Source organism: Patella vulgata, chromosome 3 (genome assembly GCF_932274485.2).
Source record: "Patella vulgata chromosome 3, xgPatVulg1.2, whole genome shotgun sequence".
NCBI classification, from domain to species: domain Eukaryota; kingdom Metazoa; phylum Mollusca; class Gastropoda; family Patellidae; genus Patella; species Patella vulgata.
The window spans coordinates 72248270-72267506 of NC_065881.2; the positions used below are offsets into that span (position 1 = coordinate 72248270).

At 37.0% G+C, this 19237-nt stretch overlaps 1 protein-coding gene across 3 annotated transcripts in view; it reads left to right on the forward strand.

Moving 5' to 3' along the window:
- LOC126814729 (matrix metallopeptidase-21) overlaps positions 1–19237 on the forward strand; it is a 112902-nt gene that overhangs the window by 33177 nt on the left and 60488 nt on the right. Inside the window, exon 1 of one of the 3 annotated variants that reach the window (XM_050540093.2) lies at positions 5834–5854. The exons of the other annotated variants lie outside the window; for them this stretch is intronic. The gene's annotated coding sequence lies outside the window, so the exon portion shown is untranslated. Of the gene's footprint in view, positions 1–5833; positions 5855–19237 lie in introns of those variants that run through there. 3 annotated transcript variants of the gene reach the window in all.

Here is a 19237-nt window from a genome sequence, read left to right on the forward strand (position 1 = left end):
TTATCGATCATCCAGCTATGTATCATTAGGTTTTGCAGTTAATGGATTTATCCATTCAGACGACTCTCTCTGCAGGTCAATGACATGCAGTTTTATTATTTTTCGTGGGCTAATGACCACCCATCCGGTGCAAATGATCTGCTATAATGTGCATCCTAGCTACCTTTTCTGACGCAGGTAGATATACGACTAGTTAGTATAGCATAACTTTCCAGCAACTTCCATCAGTAGGGGGTTGGGGGTGGATGGCTGAATGGTTAGCGCGCGATGTATCATAAAGTCTGTCATTGAGTCGACTGGTGTGGTTTCAAATCCCCAGTTGTACGTGACAAGGCGTAGGATCGCCTGTCCAACCTCGTGAGTTTTCTCCGGGTCCTTCGGTTTCCTCCCACTGCTAAAGACCCCTATGTGCAAGCGAATTATTGAAATAAAATTAACCCATATGTTAGTCCCGAAATGACCTAGTTTGTGTCGAGTGGGCGTTAAACCCCATTGCTCTCTCTCACCATCAGTAGGCTACACAAACTCAACACAGGGAGGTAGTAGAGCGGTCAGGATACTGGATCTCGGCTAGAATATCCAGCATGGACCAGAAGAACTTTCAGTGGCGGTCCCTGTTATGCTGACTAGGAAGGGGCAATTAGTCTTTGGAAGGTACACAAAACCATTAAAGACTGCAAATCGAAGAAGAGTAGGCGGAGACGCCGCTGCCCGGGCAAAATTTTCCTACCTCGCATTATTCAAGCAACCATAGAAATTAAAATTATAACAAAATGACCAAAGTTTTGAGTTGACGATAAATTAATCAGTTTGACTTAGAATAAAAATTCACTAAGTATCGTTGTCACCGTTTGACTCGGTACATGGTTTTACTCGTCACCCATGTTGTCTCTGCACCCGGTTGTGGCTTTGTACCCGGCTCTGTCCACAGTTTTAGCTTGGTACCAGGATTTGGCTTGGTATCGGGCTTTGGCTCGGTACCCTGTTTGGGTTGGTTCCAGGTCCTTATGCATGGGGACTCCAGTGACAAAACACCAGTTACTATATTTTTAGTTCCCTGTTTGTATATGGGATTACATTTCAAACATCAGCATTCAAAAATATATGCATACACTTATTTAATATAAATTCGTCAAAGTGATACGTACTTCGAATTTAAGTACCTTATAAGCATCGAATACTGCTTAGGTTTATGAGGTGACGGGTGTCGCAAGTTTGACGGAGTATGCTCATTATACCTTATACCAGTTGTTAGATAGCCAATAATAACTCTAGATGTATGTTTGTGTATTGGAAAGAGTAAGTGTATATTGAGCACGGGGGTGCTGTGGTAGTCATTCGGTTGTGATTGTACATTGCATGGCTAGGTGAGATGAGATTAAAATCGTTGTGAAGACCGTGAAGGGCTTTCAATAGTTTTAAGGTACGCTTTTATGTTTGGCTAATTTCTGTACTTCAAATAATACAAAAAGTATACATTTACGGAATTTGTGGAAATACACCTGTATTGATAAAATCGATCACTGACCCCTCGATCATAAAATATAAAGACATGTCTTTGCTATAACATGCTGATACTGTGCAAGGCATATCGAGACATTTGCGTTGCTGTGCCTCTCATACAACTAATGAAGGCTGACGAACACACTATCGTCTCGAAAAGGTTGCTACTTTCCCAGAAAAATACAAGTATTTAAAACTTTACAAAACTCTGGAACATCTATCCCTGTTTATATAGTATACCGAAGAAGTATGAAATCTTGTCTGTAGATCAGTCTACTCAATGTTCTTAACTACTTTATAATGTCATACATTTTGCTGTGCATGTCTAATGTATTATTTCTGGGGTGCTTGGGGAAAATATTAGTGTTGACATTTCGTGATATTCCTTGTCTCGACGCTACATAAAAAAGCTATAAACTAGTTTTGCATATTTATTTTATAAATTTAAAAAAAATGGGGTTAATCGGACTTTCATATTCCAGTTGCTTTGTTCGTGCGATTCATTTGTGGTCATACGTGAGGCTTAGATGTATAACAAAGGGTATATGAAGAAAATAAAAATCCCACCGAAAACTGTTTTCGTTTAGATGTTATTTCCACAAATACCCATAATTTATCGTTCTCGTTGATACGTTTAAAAGTAAGAATAACTACTTCAAACAACAAAACGTTTTGATAAAGAAGTAGTTGGTGAAAAAATATTTTATGTAAATATAAAGAATTTGTAAGAAAGTCCTTGTATTTTTATTTTCGGACAAGGGCTACATTATCCTATGCGTATGCATCTTAATTACGTCAAAGTTAAACGCTGGTGGTGGTCCTTTGTAAACGCTCTTAAAATTTTGAGATAATTATTGATGGAAATGAGATGGAATACAATGTAATATTAACTTGAACTCTATAGATTAATTAAATATTCAAGTTTAACCGGTCTCTTGAAGTGGGGGGAAAAACACTACTTTCTTTATATATTCAAGTTCACAACAAACTTTAAACGTACAAGGGAACAAATATGATCCAAAAAAAGTCGAGAGACCACACGAGTGTTAAATGACAAATAACTAGCTGAATTCACCTTTGATGGGCGATTCTTCTCATTCTATTTTGTTGAAATTATCAAACGTTGTAGCTAATCCCCGAGATGTGGGATGTCGCTAAGGCTTAGAAACCACCTACTGACAACAATAGACGTCTACCGACTTCAAAGTGTCGACGTTAAAAACACCATTGTAACAGGTAAGATCTCAGGTAGAAAGACCGATCAAGATGTGTGTCCCTTCTCGCATATCACCTCACCTAACAATAACCACCATTTACAAAGGCCTCTTTATTTTCCATATATTATGTTAGTCCCGTACTACCAGAAGCAAGGTTTAAAGTGGTTGTTTTTCTAACCCGTGTAGAAAAAATAGTTTCGAGACGGAATAGTTATATCTCCAATGCAACATAATAAGTCAGTCGAGAAATTACCCCCCCCCCCCAAACAAAACCCAAAAAACAATTCATTTTTGAAATATTTAATTCACAAACTATTATTCTGATTAAATAAAAATAGGGTAAATCTCTATCAATATCATATTTCTTCAGATAAATAGAGTGACTTCTGAGTTCGCGGTAAATATCCATTTAAATTCCAAATAAATGGCAACTTTTTAAATATATGGTGTATATATTATAAATAAATTATGAATGTATGTGTAACGCCCATTTGACGCAAACTATTATTTTGGAACTAGCATACTAGAGCTTGGCTCACACGAGTGCGTCACTATTCTTCGTAGCCCCTAGCGTAGGTACATGCGTAGGTCATTGTGCGCTGTCTGGGACCAAGGCAGCGCAAGGCGGTGTCGATAGTTTGGTAACGTACAAGTATAGCAGAGATGTCGGAAAAGTCGCGTCTTTCTTTAAAAATGTTCCAAATGTTGCCCAAATCCACGTGACCGCAAAGGTGACGCAAATAGTAACGCCAGAGAAATATAAATATTTATATTTGCATGCTGCAGTTTTGTGAGATCTGACGCATACGCTACCGCAGTACTTCCGTTGTGGAGTGACGTCACCATCTACGCCAGGATAACGCACACTGATGTGGAACAGGCTGTACGGCAACCTTTATTTCAATAATTCGCCAGCAGGTAGAATTTTTTTAGCAGTACATGTAGTTGGAAAGCTCATGAGGTTAGGCATGCAACGTACAATTGTATATTCCTTGTCACGTACAAGTCTTCGGTTAAATGGTCTAAACTATGATTACTTATTACTGCATCGGAAACTTCTATTACTATCGTTTTGTTTGACTATTTTCATCCTTTTTTAAAACCAATCCTCTGGTCAGCTTTTTTAAAAAAATATTTATCATATAGAAAATAACAATGATTTCCGGAAGCGAATATCTTAAGTTAATGGAGTTATCAACAAGAAGGCCTCTGTCAAAAAAATACGCCACAACGCCACAGTAGGTACCGGTTACAAACATAATTAAATCATTTCAACTCTATGATCAGTTTGCTTTATACATATTTCTTATGTAGAAAATAACAACAATTTCCGGAAGCGGATATGTTGAGATAATGGCGTTACCTACAAGAAGCTCCCTATCAATGAAAAAGCCACAGTAGGTACTGGCTTGAAACATATAAAACCTTTTCAACCCTGTGATCGGTTTGTTTTAAAAATATTTCTTATCATATAGAAAATAACAACAATTTCCGGAAGCGAATATGTTGAGTTAATGAAGTTATCAACAAGATGGCCTCTATCACTAAATACGTCACAGTAGGTGTCAGTTGATAAGCTAAAGATATTAATGTACGTACTTAGTAATTTATATTGATGTAAATATAAGTAATTAATAAGTATTTGATGGAATCAAGATTTTATCCTGTTTATAAACAAGTAGTCAAGCAATTTAAATATCTTCATTCCTAGTAATACAGCCTCGTGACTACTACTGCAGAGCCCTTATATTCAGATACACAAACGTGCAGAAAAAATGTTAGCTATGTGAATGTCCCAAAATAACCATAATCTCAGCTTAATATGGCAAAAACAGTGTTGCAATAATTAGATTTATTTTGCGCAAATGGAGTGATAGTGGTCTTACACTTGCGGTTTAGATCATGAATTCTGTAACTGGCGTTGTTTCGACCCTAGGGTTAACAAGATGTGGGTTTTCTTCTGGTTCTCCGTTTTCCTACCAACGTTCAAGTATTCATTAAATAAATATGTACCATGTGTTTGTCCCATAGTAACCTAATAGTAAAAAATCTCGCTTTTCCAATTCAAGTTTCACTAAAAACCTGTAAAAGATGGTTGCGGTCGAAATAAGAAATAGACACCGGCAATGACGCAAACTATGTTATTTCGTGACTAACACAGGGTTCAATATTATTTCAATAATTTGCTTGCTCGTAGTTGTTTTTAGCAGTGGAAATAAACCGGAGGAACCAGAGAGAAGTCTCACGAGGTTGGACAGGCAACCCTACTCCTTGTAGGCAATGTCCCAACTAGGTCATTTCGTGACAAACACAGAGTTAATGTTATTTAAATAATTTGCTTGCTCGTGGGTGTTTTTAGCAATGGAAGGAAACCGGGGGAACCAGAGAAAACCCACGATTAAGTTGGGCAGCCTACTCTGTGCCTAGCAACGTGTAAGCTTGGGATCGTAACCAAGCACTTAATGGAAGATCGTATGATTTATAAGGCACGTGTTAGACCACTAGACCACCAACCCCCTCGAAAACTACGATATGTCTGTTAGTGTTGTAATGGTTAGATATGTATGGAACTAATATGTCACGTCACCTTTGGCCATGGATTTGTTAAGCAACCAACGAGAACATAAATTGAAAAAATTTCATTTGGAATGTTTTAGGATGCAGTCATGGTGGTTGAGACAAAACAGATAGAGGTTTTTTTCTTACAGTCAAGCTAATATTTACTAACCTCTCAAAATAAAAGTGTGATAAACGTCATGACAAATGAGATTTAGAACACAGATTATAGAAGCACGCGATAAGAAACGATTAGTAGGTATATATATAAATATGTGCCAGCGCCATGCTAAGTTCCACACATGTTCTCTAAATATTGGCCACTTACTGGTCAAACTGAAAACTGGTAAAATATCGGCCTGCTGGTCGACCAATCAGATGCTGCCGGACGATTATTATCTTTACCACTGTAAAATAGGTCAGCCCAACACAAAGTTTGGCTTAATATTGATTTTGATAGATTCTGATTTGTAGATATAACTCGCTGCACGTTATCATCAATCGTTTAAGATATATTAGTAAGAGAAACTGGGAGGAATGGTACTGTATTTGGATATTAACGTTCTGGTAACAAAATGGTAAGTATTCTGCCTATAACTATTATTAGAATTTATCGATAAAGAAGTCTTTACACATTTTAAAATACGTCGATAACTGTTAATTTATTGGTATCGATAACTTGAATTATTGGATATTCGTTTCGTGTTTGCACCCAATCGGACAAATGTGGGCTTGTTTTTAAATGATACCAAATGCAACTTGCGTATCTTCGCTGATAACATGTATTTAATAGTTCTGCCTAATAGCGTGTTGTGTGCAGTTATCCCGTTTTCTCTGTCTTGTAACAAATTTTGGAAATTGATGATCGATATATTTGTTTTGGAATCGAACATGCTACTGTATCAAAAATAAAGTCACCTTAATAACTGCATGTTACATTTCGTAATATCTTATTTAATTTGTGAACTACCGAGTGTCTGTTATAAAACCCATCTTAGTAAAAGCCATGAACCATAGCAATTTATTACTTGGAGGTAGTATTTGTATGTAATAATATTATCTACATGAGGGTGCTAAGGTCGACTACAAGTTGAGTCATGAACTGGTATTAACTAAATGTCTGGCATTAGAAGAAATTTTGCCAATAAATTTGTGTTGTGTCTTCATCTGCGCATTAAAAAACTTGAACAAAGTACTTTTCGTTAATTATTGAATCTGTTTCTAACAGAAAACAGATTTATAATTATCAGAATGTCTCGTCTCTTCTTAACAAAGTTTTTCGGTTCTAATATTTAAAAAAAAAGTATGTAGGTTGCAGAGAAGATAGTGACGAGGCAAGGTATGCTTAGAACACGCGATGCCTCCTTTCTTTCAAACTGGTAATCACAACTTGACCTTTAATGTTCGCTCTCGCTCACATATTTCGATGGTATAGTTTTATTCCGATTGAATCCAACTTTAGTAGGTTTTGGTGTCCATTAAGCTGAGAAAATTTAGATATGACCCAAAAAATACAAATGACGATGAACGAATTATGCTTGTACTTATATATTTGATCTCACATGAAATAGTTTTCATAAGATGTACGTTGGAGCTGACAAAAAATTGTTATACGTTGTGTAAATAGCGCTTCATCGGAAATGGTATAATCTTTTATTTGCACAAAAACCTAACAATCGAATTAAAATGAACTTGACCATGATACGAAGACGATTTGTTGATTTTGTAAGTTTGTATCGTAATTACGGGATTTCAAATTGAGGTATACAAATTGCTCTAGCTTATACGAAATCGTAATTTCATCATGTTTTGTTGTTGTTAACTTGGGATTTAACGTCCGAATCAACCCCGAGTGATATCGCAGATGAAACTTGATTTTTAGTAAATTCGGTAAATGTGCAGGGGTCTTTCTTGTGGGAGGAAGCTGGGTTACCCGGAGTAATGGGCGGTCCTATCGCTAAGGCACTCTGAGTGATAATCGCAGATGAACTTTATTTTAGTAAATTCGATGCATATGCAGGGTTCTTTCTTGTGGGAGGAAGCTGGATTACCCGGAGTAAAACCACGAGGTTGAGATTAGGCGTTCTATCCTATCTTCATGCCACATACGCTCAGACGAGGTATCGAACCCACGACGGGAAGCCAGAGTTGATCGGCCAGGTAGAGCTCGAGGCGCGACACTCTAGACCAAGTCCATCCCAACCCCCCACGTTTTGTGCCTGCGTACTGAATCCACAGATACAGTTACTTGATTATAGTGGGTAACGATTGTAGTCTGTAAATTGCCACTTTACTATACAATATGACACCCTACTATCTTGACAGTCAATCGGTTTAACTTTTTAAAAACTTGGTCTAATCAACAGAAATCTCGTTGTGTAGGTTTGTGAATCGGAACAGACTACCATTGTGTCTAAAGAACGTTGATTCAAGCGTCTTTTTGAAAGGCTAGAGTGTTGATTATTCACCTGTTAAAAGGTCTTTATATCTTTTTATACATAATGTTCTTTTACTTTGTCCATTTAGTAGCGATAAGAGATATCATAAAAGCCAACTGTCTGGACGGAAAAACCTAATCCCTTTTAAATCCAGCCTACAAAAAGGTGTTAATAGCTGATTATAGATAGGTCTTTTCTCTTACGTTTCTATATTTCGTTGAGGTAGTATTCTGTCTTTGGGTTTTTAGGTGAAGGCTATATGGAAATATTTTCCGTATAGAATATGCTGATTTGTTGAATATGACAGTGGACGTCGTGCGTTTAGGATTTGGGATATATTGGGTTCCATTAACAGTACTGCGGGTCTACAGGACCCTTCACGATATTTGGTCTATTCTTTGGAATAAAACCCAATCTGTTCAAACGGGGGGACACATCCCAAATTGGTGCTTCACGTAATATATATCTTGTTGACGAGACGGTAAACCTCATTCCTATTATTGGTTTATACAGGGTAGTGCTATTAGCAGAATCTGTAAAAGTTATCAGACTTACGCCCTTTTCGTTTAACCAGAAATGTGAATAATCGAAGACAGTTCCTTTCTCCAGTCCCAATGCATAAAAATATACACTTGCTACTTTCAATATTCTATTGATGCGTGTAACATATAAATCGGTACAGGCGATCAGATATCTGGCAAAATTGCTTAAGAACTATGTAATACCGTTGAAATACATGTGCATGCTTGAAAGATGAGGGAGATAGTATTGATGTGTTTTCACTAAGCGTGTGTCTCGGGGTGGTACGACAAACAGATATACAGACATAAAAGCCAAGAGGTCCTCTTGAAATACATGTAATCCCAATGATAGAGTTTCAAAGCCAATACAACTACAACTAATACCACATGATGACACAATAATATTATCTAAAATAAACAATCGTCTACATTTCTACAATATACTATATTTTTTATAAGTGGGTTGCCTTATATGATTTAGCTGAGTCGAAGTGACTCTAGAAGTAAGGCGTTGCCGTGCTTACCAGGAGATTTCGGGCTCGCTTCAAGTGTTCTTCTGGATTTCAGAAGTGGTTTCCCATTGTCAGTGGTGCAGGACGTTTATATGAAATTAATGATTCATATAAAGTTTGTGTTGTTTGATTGAAAATTGTTCAGTGGGAATAAATAAACTATTCCGAAACAAGAGTCGTTACTTTAGAGTCCTTCCAGCTATACAAGAATTAAGCATACATATTGGTTATGTTAGCAGAGTAGTTAATATAAAATAACAAACTTGACCTCAACCACATATGATGTTGAACACAACTGACCATGGTGGCAAGTTCATGTTATTTATAGATGATTGATGGTTCTATTTATAGTAACTGGGGGTTAAAAATAGGTAAGTTGTTTTATACATCCGTCTATTTCTAACACCAAGAAGCAATTATCAAGCGAATAGATAGATGTAGTGTATATCACCACTGATTCATTCGCTTAGATTCGTCTAAGGTTGTCATCACCCGTGCTATTATACACGGTTTTTTATTGGTATTATTATACGTTTTTTGAAAAACTGTTCCACACTATATTGGTTACTTTTCTGATTTAAATAAGTTTTATTTATAGGACAGTGTTGCCGTTCACCAATTTTACATTGGTTAAACAGATATTCCAAATATTAATTTAACGTCCTTAGGCTAGTTGATCCGTAATATCTACATGCAAGTTCCGGATATGTTACCGATTTACGTAGTAATGGGTATAAGTCGACTTTCAGCTCGAGTTCATCCATTACTATCCAGTGTCTGAAATTTAGGACATGTCAGTTCCCCTAACTGATGTAACAGTCATTAGAGATTATTAAATAAAATGAAACAGATGCATCTGTATTTGCCATTTAGATTTGACATGGTAACCTAGTCAAACAATGCCTTTAATTGCGAGAGACATTTGTTGATCTTTAAAGAAGATTAGTGGATGTAGAGCGACCTACATGTGCTTTGATCACTGCAATACACGTAACCCCACGGCACTTTAACCACTACAAATCATTTGAAATCAAATTTGGATCTCAGAAGGTGAATCCCTAAAAGGAATATCACTACAAAATGGTTGGAATCCGTTCAGTATTTATAGCGATATGATAAATTGAAAATTTGTCAACATTCGGCATCAAACGTTATACAATGGCCAAGAAAAACCACACAACGATACTGCTCCCAGATATCGTTTGATTTGGTTTCCTATATTAAGTTTGAATAGGGTTAGGGTTAACGTAGATTAAGTCGAGGACGATTATACAAATAACAATCAGCGACTTTCAGGCTGTTTATGTAATCTGCTTATATTACTACAGTAAGCTAATACAGTAAAGTGGCCGCTACAAAATAAGTCATTGTCGACCATTATGGGATTAATATTGCTTGTCAGTGGGTTAAGGCAATAAATACCAATCTAATCAGTTGGCATTCAATTCAATTTGCTTCCTAGACGGTTTACTTTTATCTACGCTATAGACCACTGTAAACACCGCAATTGCTGGATCTATGAGGCTATCAAATGCCTCTTGTCATAACGTCTAGACACAATCATCGATCACGTTAAACACAACTTGTCGACAAACTGTGTTATAGCTGGTGATCACAACCTGTCAATATTGATGTATTTTATGAGCGATACGCTGATACGGTGATTAACAACATAGATAATTGGTTTGGGGGACTCGATTTCAGGATTATATAGATTGTACACTGTATCGGGCTTTGTAGACCCATAAAGTGAAATGGTTTATATTCCCGGTGAGCAAGGCGCTGGGTGGTTAAACTGGTGGCCCCATGTTCGATTCCGATGTTAGCCGTGCAAATTTTATCAGCTGTGCAGGAGCAACATCTTGTTGGTCGGAAAAACCCATGACAGATGGGATTCGAAATAAGAGAAGACTGTAGCGCCAGTGTTTGTACAAAATTTCCCCCATAGCATTATGTAAGGCGTATGTATGCCCATCTTCATTAGCCCTGGTGGTGCAGAAAAATAGGACGTTAAAATGTGTTTCATTCCATTTCCTCGCCATAAATATATACTAATGTAAATAAATAATGTAAGTAAAATGAGAAAATATTCCGAGCTGCTTTCTTAAATCTCTCTCCCGCTCTTTCTCAGCCATCTCTACGTGCTGTAACAATAGAAGTATACCGATAACTTGAGCTATAGAATCCAATCTGATATTTCCATCATAAAATCACCAATAGAATCTTCCACGGGTTCTCTGCTTTCTTAGCATTGATTAATATAAACGGTATCAACCAAGACATCTATCATATTTCTCAATTTCAAAGTAAAACATTCTCTTGAAGCTGTAAAAACTTTTATAACATAACCTGTCATCTTGTTTTTACTCGTCTGACAATTTATTTGACTTGCTAGGGCAAAGGTCAGAGTCATAAATTTCTTACCTACGTGAATGCTGCCATAAAAGTTGATTCAATTTCTTCCTTGAATATATGCATTTCTTTAGTCTTATTTGTTTGGAAAGTGCTAATATCGCTCATTAACAAATTTAATGAGCGGTTCTTTTTCCCCTTCCTGGTAGATTAGATTTGAATTTGCTCGAAAGAGGGAACCTAAAGTAGCAGAATCTCTATTCTTTGGAACCTAAAATGAACGAAAATGGGCCAAAAAGCACATACTAATGTAATATGAATGTATATTAACTGATTTACATTCAAAGACTCGGGATAGTACTGAATTTGAGCTTTATACCCTTTAAATGATTCAGGATCATTTTTAAATGGCCAAAAGCAGTTACATTGGTCACAATGTTTAAATGAAGTCAAGACTTATCTCAGCGATCGGCATTTCGAATGTAAAACTCGTGTCATTCCGCGGAGGAAATAGAAATCATTGCACTCATCATTTAAGCCGAGCTCCGTATGCACATTTAAGATTTATAAAACTGTATTATATTTCTTTTACGTCTATTATGTCATCGGTTATCATTTTGATGTGATATGTTGTTCAGCTGTTAGTAATTCAGACACATTGTCAATATTTTTATCTTCTGAAAAGCTGCTGAAATGTAATCTATTTCCAAGAAAACTAACAAAAACAATATACTTCACATTATCATTGCGAAGAATTTAAACACCAATGAAGACACATCATACTTTTAGCACAACATGGCTTCCAAGTTACAAACATATCATTTATTTCTCCTTAATAAAGCCGGGAGAAAATTTGGAAAAAAGTTTGAATGCTTTCATTACTTGTAAAGCTTAGTCCCTTAATGAATATTTCTAATAACCCATGGAATTTAATTGTATATCCAAATAGCATAATTGTCCATGATTTTTAAAGTACGGTGCGCAGGGCTGAGGTGTCGGGTACCTGTAGATGTGAGTAAGGTGTCAATGGTGATTTCTGGCGCATTATCGGGACCAAAATTGAATAACAATAACTTGGGCACATCTTCGTGCGTAAGACAGTGTTGTCCTGGTGTCATAGACCTTTGTAGTTGGCATCGTATTAAGGGTAGGATGGACAGCCACTGGAGCCAACCCACCACCGTCCTCGGCAACGGGCCCGATAAACTAAAAAACATAAGTGTTTTCTAAGGTGTCAACCAATGTTTGACCATTTGATTATAAAAAAGGGCGCGCTATGTGACCGTATGTTTCATGCCAACCGCGTGTCCGTCTTATTAGCCGAGTCAAGACAGAACAACATTTCATTTTATTTCCAACCACGTGTATTGATAACACCATCTTTGCAGCCAGATTACCGCGTCATTCATATTGCTCCTTGCAAAAATATATTTATCCCTGTAGATTGAATATATTTAAAAAAACAATGGTAGTATATTCGGGATATCCACTGTTGGGGTAATATATCTTTAAATGAAACATGTAGAGGAAATGTTCTGCTGTTTGCTACCGCACAATACACTGGAGAGTACGCGTATAACAGGTGGCCATATACTTGAATATCCAGACGGCTTTGAATCCGCGGTGTCATTTCTTCTCAATAGAAGCGGCCTTTATGTCCCGATTATTCAGACAGGGCGTTCCATCTCCTCGGGATAATAACAGAATATAAAATAAAAATTGCATTTGTTTTTTTGTTTGAAATGCCGAAGCTCTAATGTGTGGCAGTTAAATGACTAATTTATAAGAAACTTGTAAAATATTGGAGAAGAGCCAAATGCACAAAACATTAATGCATTTGGGGTTGTAAAAATAAGGGCGTAGATTTTAAAGATATAAACATCAATGAAAGTATTAGCTTTTTGTGTAGATAATTACATTTCCTGGACATTATAACCCATGTTCATATCAATATAATATTTCTTTTTGTATTGTCTAGGCCACATTCACGTGGTGTAATCCCATTGTTGATACAGGTCTTTCATAGAGCAGTGGGTGCTCAGTGAGAGTGAGTGTGAGTGTGTGCGTGTGGGGGGGGGGGCGGGTTTCAGCCCAACCAATGCACTCGGTTTTATGGGGCGCCATACTGATATGGACACGTTAGTCGTTGGCTTCGTTTTGCGTCCAATGGAAAGGGCGTGGTTCAGCCCCCTCCCCCCGCTATCTACGGGCCTGTCCCGGGTTCGATGCCAGGAAGTGTTGGCTGAGAAAGTTCCCCTTGTTATGAAATTTGAATTTAATAATACGAACCAACTCAAAGTTGACGCAGAATGCACATGCTAATCCGAAGATAGGATCATATTATGTTTGTAATAATTATCTATATTGGTCAATACTCTGATGGGGGTATATTGGGTGGAGTTCGGGTTTGGGAATTTATCTTGTTCATTGACAAGATAAGACACTGTCAGTATAATACCATTGACATATAAACATTACCTACATCGTTAAATAACAACCTTTTACTTCCTCTTCAAATATAGGCTTAGACTGGTCTATAGTTGGTCGAGCAAATCTGTAGATATTCACCAACTAAATTAACAAAAGAGAAATTTGAATGACGAATAACAATTAGACAATACGTAAAAACAAATGTCGTAAACGGAAAAGAATATGTTTACCCACTTCACATAACTATTTGTGCACCATTGTGTTTGTGTTTCGTCGCTTAGTTTACAAACTACGCTGGAAGAGAGAGCGGGAAAGTCGGTGGGGATGGGGAGAGGGGAGGGGAGAAACGCATGTGCGCAAAGTGGTTGGAAACTGACAGTTTTGTTCTGCGTAGTTTGCACAGACGCTCGAATCAAATAATATTATGAGAATCCGTAAAAGAATATTTCCTGATATATGAAGCCGAATTTTTACGGAGATGATCCAATTTCTATGGATTTAGCTGTGACATTGTGTCGAAAGATGACATTTTGTTAGTCGCGAATCAGAGAAATGCGGCCTCGTTCATCCTTGTATTTACCCAAACCTGAAAGTAGGTTTTATTTAAAGCTAAACCTGGTGTTAGATATCATTTTCATAAACGGGATGATAGATATCATTTAGCTAAACCTGATGGTAGATGTCATTTACCTAAACCTGACGGTAGATATCACTTACCTAAACCTGATGGTAAATATCGTTTACGTCCACTCCAAAACCAGGCTAACATAATCAAATATGGTACAATGTTTATTTCAATAAATCGCTTGCGTGTAGGGGCCTATAGTAGTGGACGGGAACTGGGGGTCCCGGAGAAAACCGACGAGGGTTGAGCAGGCGAGCCTACTCCTTGTTACGTGCGAACATGGTATCGAAACAAGGCAACCTGACTGAATGTTCGCCCCCTCCCCACCCCTTTAAAATAAGAATCAGCAGCTGAAAGCACGCCGCAGCAAAGTATGCTTGTTTGTCATTTATCATAAATTTATTTGATATTGTTTATATATACATGTAGAATTTATACATGTAGAATATTCCATTGAACCAAATATAGTTCAAGAACAGTTCTATGTCAGACTAACCCAAACCTGAGAGCCACCATGAGAAATTTCATGTGTATATTTATGTAGTTTTGTCTGCATTAAGATTTTTATTTCTTTGTGTTAGTTTTTTGTGAATTCTTCTCCAGACTCTGTCTCAAAACAATACCACAGTACAATTATATATACACAATAGTTTTACTGAACCGACCTAGCTAACAAAGACGTGTACACGCCATGCAGCGTGTAAGCAGGGCAATTTTGTCCGGACGCTGGCGTTTCTGCTTACTCTTCAACGTGCATGTCAGCGGGTATACGTCCAATTCGAAGGACTGAACACTTTTACTTCATTGTGAATTATTATGTGTTATGCTATTGGTAAATATTAAAATATGAAGAGTGTGGCTTTAACCTACCCTGTTGTTACTGATATATTATTAGTCAATCAACTTGGCACAGTGTTTTCCTTACCGCCTATTATTTTGCGGTCATTTTGCTCTCTTACCACATCTTTGAACATACTTGGCACGTATGACATTTCCACTGAATAACCCGCAAACCACTATAACCACAGACCGATAAAAAGTTATAACATATGATAATTATTATATAAGGTTTTATTTATGGAATAGACTTTTATTAGTTGTTTAGTGAGCATTATGTTACATAGCATGAGTAATAATATGGATAATACCGTAGCAGTATTTTATACCCAGCAATGAGAAAGAACTGAAACATTTCAAGGATACGGTTTTCCGAAAAAAGCGCCTCGGCATAGATTGTGTTTCGGAGCCGGACGTATGATGAGATAATATTTCTAGACTCGTGCGAGGATTGTTCTCCGTTAAGATGTATTATGTAAGATTTAGATAAAGAGCTGGCCGTTCTTGCTTTCGTAGTTCAAAAATAAATAATGAAAAATGATTAAAATATTTAATTAAAATTACTTTATTATGAGCGAAGTTATGAGCGTTGTAAGATGTAGCATAGATTTTTTATTATCGTAGCAACTGTACTGGACAAATGAGACTGTCTCGATTATTCAGTTTATCGTTAAAATTTTAAATTTAACGGGCGTTCTAATCCATTTAAATATCTGCCACCCGATGATCTAGAGAGTTGATTATGGGCTTGTCATGTTAATAAATGTCTAAATAATAGTTTATATAACATATGAAGCCAAAATAATATCTGCAATAGGCAGATTTAGCTCTTACATAGTGCACTTTAATAAGATGCGAATGCATCGTCTCGTGAAAATACTAAGGTTAATTTGAAGCTAGCATTTAATAAAGGGGCTTTAATGCGTGAATAACAGTTAATAATGGGGTTTACATCTCGTGAAGGTACTGACGTTATTTATGGCTCGTAGAAATACTGAGGTTCACTTGAGGCTAATATAATGATGGGGTTTTAATGCGTAAAAATACTGAGGTTAATTTTATGCCAACATCTAATTATGGTATTTGCGGTTCGTGAAAATACCGATGTTCATTTGAGGTTAAGAGATAGTAATAGGGTTTTAATGCGTAGAATACTAATGTTAATTTGAAGTTGGCATATAATAGGGGTTGCAGTGTTTGTCAAAATACTAACACGAAGCTGACAAGTCGTCCAAGACTTCAAAATGTCAAGATTATAGGTAAAACACTAATTCGTTTGTACAGGGAATGAATGTGAAGGTAGGGGATTAAAGGAATGGATGTTTGTTGTAGATGTTTCGATCCCAAACTTACACGTGGCAAGGAGTCGAGGCCCTACCTAACCTTAGGTTTCACCGCGCGTTAATAAATAAATACCATATGTTACTACCAAAATGGCACAGTTTGTGTGGAGTGGGTTCTAAAAGCAGTGTCTAAAAGGAACCCAGCAAACGAAGGCCGACTGTAATAACCAACAATACTATAATGACAAAACTACATCCTGATAACCAGTGTAAAGGTAACAGATAAACCGACACATCTGCCATCTTAACACAGAATCATTATGAAGTTATCAGCAGTATGTAAAACAAATTTGTGCAACAGAGAAAGACATTTCATCTGTTATCCACACAGGGGAGATAATAAAACCGACATGATCAGACGATAAAATGTCTTGGTGATCTAGACGAAAAAAGGTCAAACAGTACACAAGAATGATAACTCCTTAATGTGTCTGAAAGGTAATGCACATAGCCAATGTTCAGTATTTTAAATAATCTCTCACCTTAAGCTTAGTTCCCCCCTGATTGCCTAGGTGCCAGAATCCTTTAAAAACTCAATAGGACTGCGGAGGAACATTGCGTCTTGTGAGGCAAATGTGTTTTCAACACGTCTCTGTGCAGTTGTTGTGTAGATGTGTTCATCAAAAGCTGTACATCATTATAATAGCTGTACGCATCACGTCATTTTGCCTGTATGTTTTCCCGCACGCATAATAAAGCATGAACCCCTTGTGTGGTTAGGTTTCAGCGCCAAAATTAATTTATGATAAATCTTGATAATGAATATTCCACCCTGCTCCTATCTCATAACAAAACGTATTCGTACAGATGATGCCTAAAAAGAATTGAAGTTTTAACAGCGACATTTACTATACCATTAGCATAATCCGTAAAAGACTTTGCAGGTGTTCATGTAATACGAATTATACGAGGCATCTAATCGGTGTATCTAAACTGTCTCATTAACACGTTCATCTTTCAGCATATTGGTAAACACTGTTGAAAGCTTGAGATATCGTCTCCTTCCTTCCTTTTCTTGTGACATACCGGACAATAATACACCTCTCTTGGTGTCGTTAATTACCCTTCTCCAGAATACCTTGCCCATGTTTTGTCTCGTGTTTTTCTTGTTAATAGATAACAAACGGTGATCTATCGCTCACCAAATAAATGTGCGTCTGTGAAATACATACACAGTAACGACAACCATTATTTCTTTACGAGGCAGAAGTCTGGCGGAAAGCCTCATGCCCTTGTAGATTATTCTAAAGTCGCGAGTAGAAAATGCTATGAATCGGAACTAATAAGATCGGATCAATGAAACCGGAGTCGGGGGAGGTGGGGGGTGGGCATAGTTTCTCTAACTTCTGCCCCTTATTCTTTAAATTAAACTTTGAGATATTTGATTAAAATGCGGCTGACCGTCTCATACTTGCTTTTCGTCCGATTCCGTTAAAGTTTTTTGAATTATGGCCTTAAAATCGATGAAAATTTTATTTTCCGCAAATGGTCTAGGTTAGTCATTGTGAGTGTGTGTGTGTGTGTGTGTGTGGGGGGGGGGGGATTTGATTAAATTTTAGTAGCATTTCATACCAATTCAGAGAACGTTCAGTTTTACAGAATGTATTCTATCGATACGCATTTGGATTATATATCGCAGTCCCAGCCTCTTATAGTCGCATGCCTTTGAAATTGTAATGACCGACAGGTGACATATATTTGTTCAAAGGAATGCTTGCTTTTTTCTTTCATAAAAATAAACGTTTTACTAGAATTCAAACCGCGGTAGCTAGATCTCAAGGTAAGTCCCCCCCCACACCCAACCACAAAAAAACCCTAAAAAAATCCTAAACCCCAAACAAACGCGTGCAAACTACTGTATTGTGATCAGAGGGTGGGCTACAGAATTGCCTACTTTCAGGGCTAATTTAGCAGAGTAAGTAGATAATCGGGAGTAAAATCAAAGGTTTCGCGATCAGCTGGTCCAGGAAGATGTTATTTAAACTGAAGACTCGATCGTGATTTCATATAAGCTCTTTTTTGTATAGACATAAACACGTGTGCATGGTAATAATAATGCCCTCTGTAACCAGTAAATTTAGTGTGAAATATGATTATAATAAATCAATTATTTACTAATCTAATTTTCACGAGAAACTAGTTTTATATATTAAAAATGAACAAAGATGTCGCTCTCTTCATGTCTACACCTGTGATGTGTGTACTCAATGAGACTTAATCTTGATAGCATTTGTCAACCAAGCATGTCTGAAGACGTATATAAACGACCATGAACTTATAATAGAAGTTACACAGTTTTTAACGGCCAAACCATAATTCTACTGTACACACTATAATTATAAACTAACCCGCAGCACAGATGATAAACTTTATATACGTAGGCATCGCGAGGCGTCCAAGAAGTAAACGAAACTTATATACAGACGCGGATAAAGCTCTTAGAGGGATCCTGGGCCCGAAATAGTCTGAGATCGCTAATTCAATAAGGAGATCTGAAATTTCTGTTCCCTCCCTCTCTCCTTCCTGAAAATTCTGGATCCGCCCTGATATTGTCTGCAGCTTACTCCGTCGCACCAGATAAATTTAAATGAAGAATTGATATCCATTTCATAACATGACTTCATGTTGGCCGTATCTTTTGACACTAGAAACTCCGTTACTGAAAGAACTCCAGTTGTATCACACTTCCGTAGAAAAAACACGATGCATTCAGTGCACCGTTTTCGGTAACAGAGACTTTTCAAGTTATTTTAGAAAGAATACAAGGCCCTTATCATGCAATCTCATGCAGTCGCTATATTCAAATAGCTCACCATTGTGAACATCTTCCGGTAATGTAAATTATAGTTTCCGAACATGACGTCATATTATACGCATCTTCCAATGATGGAGATTTAATTATT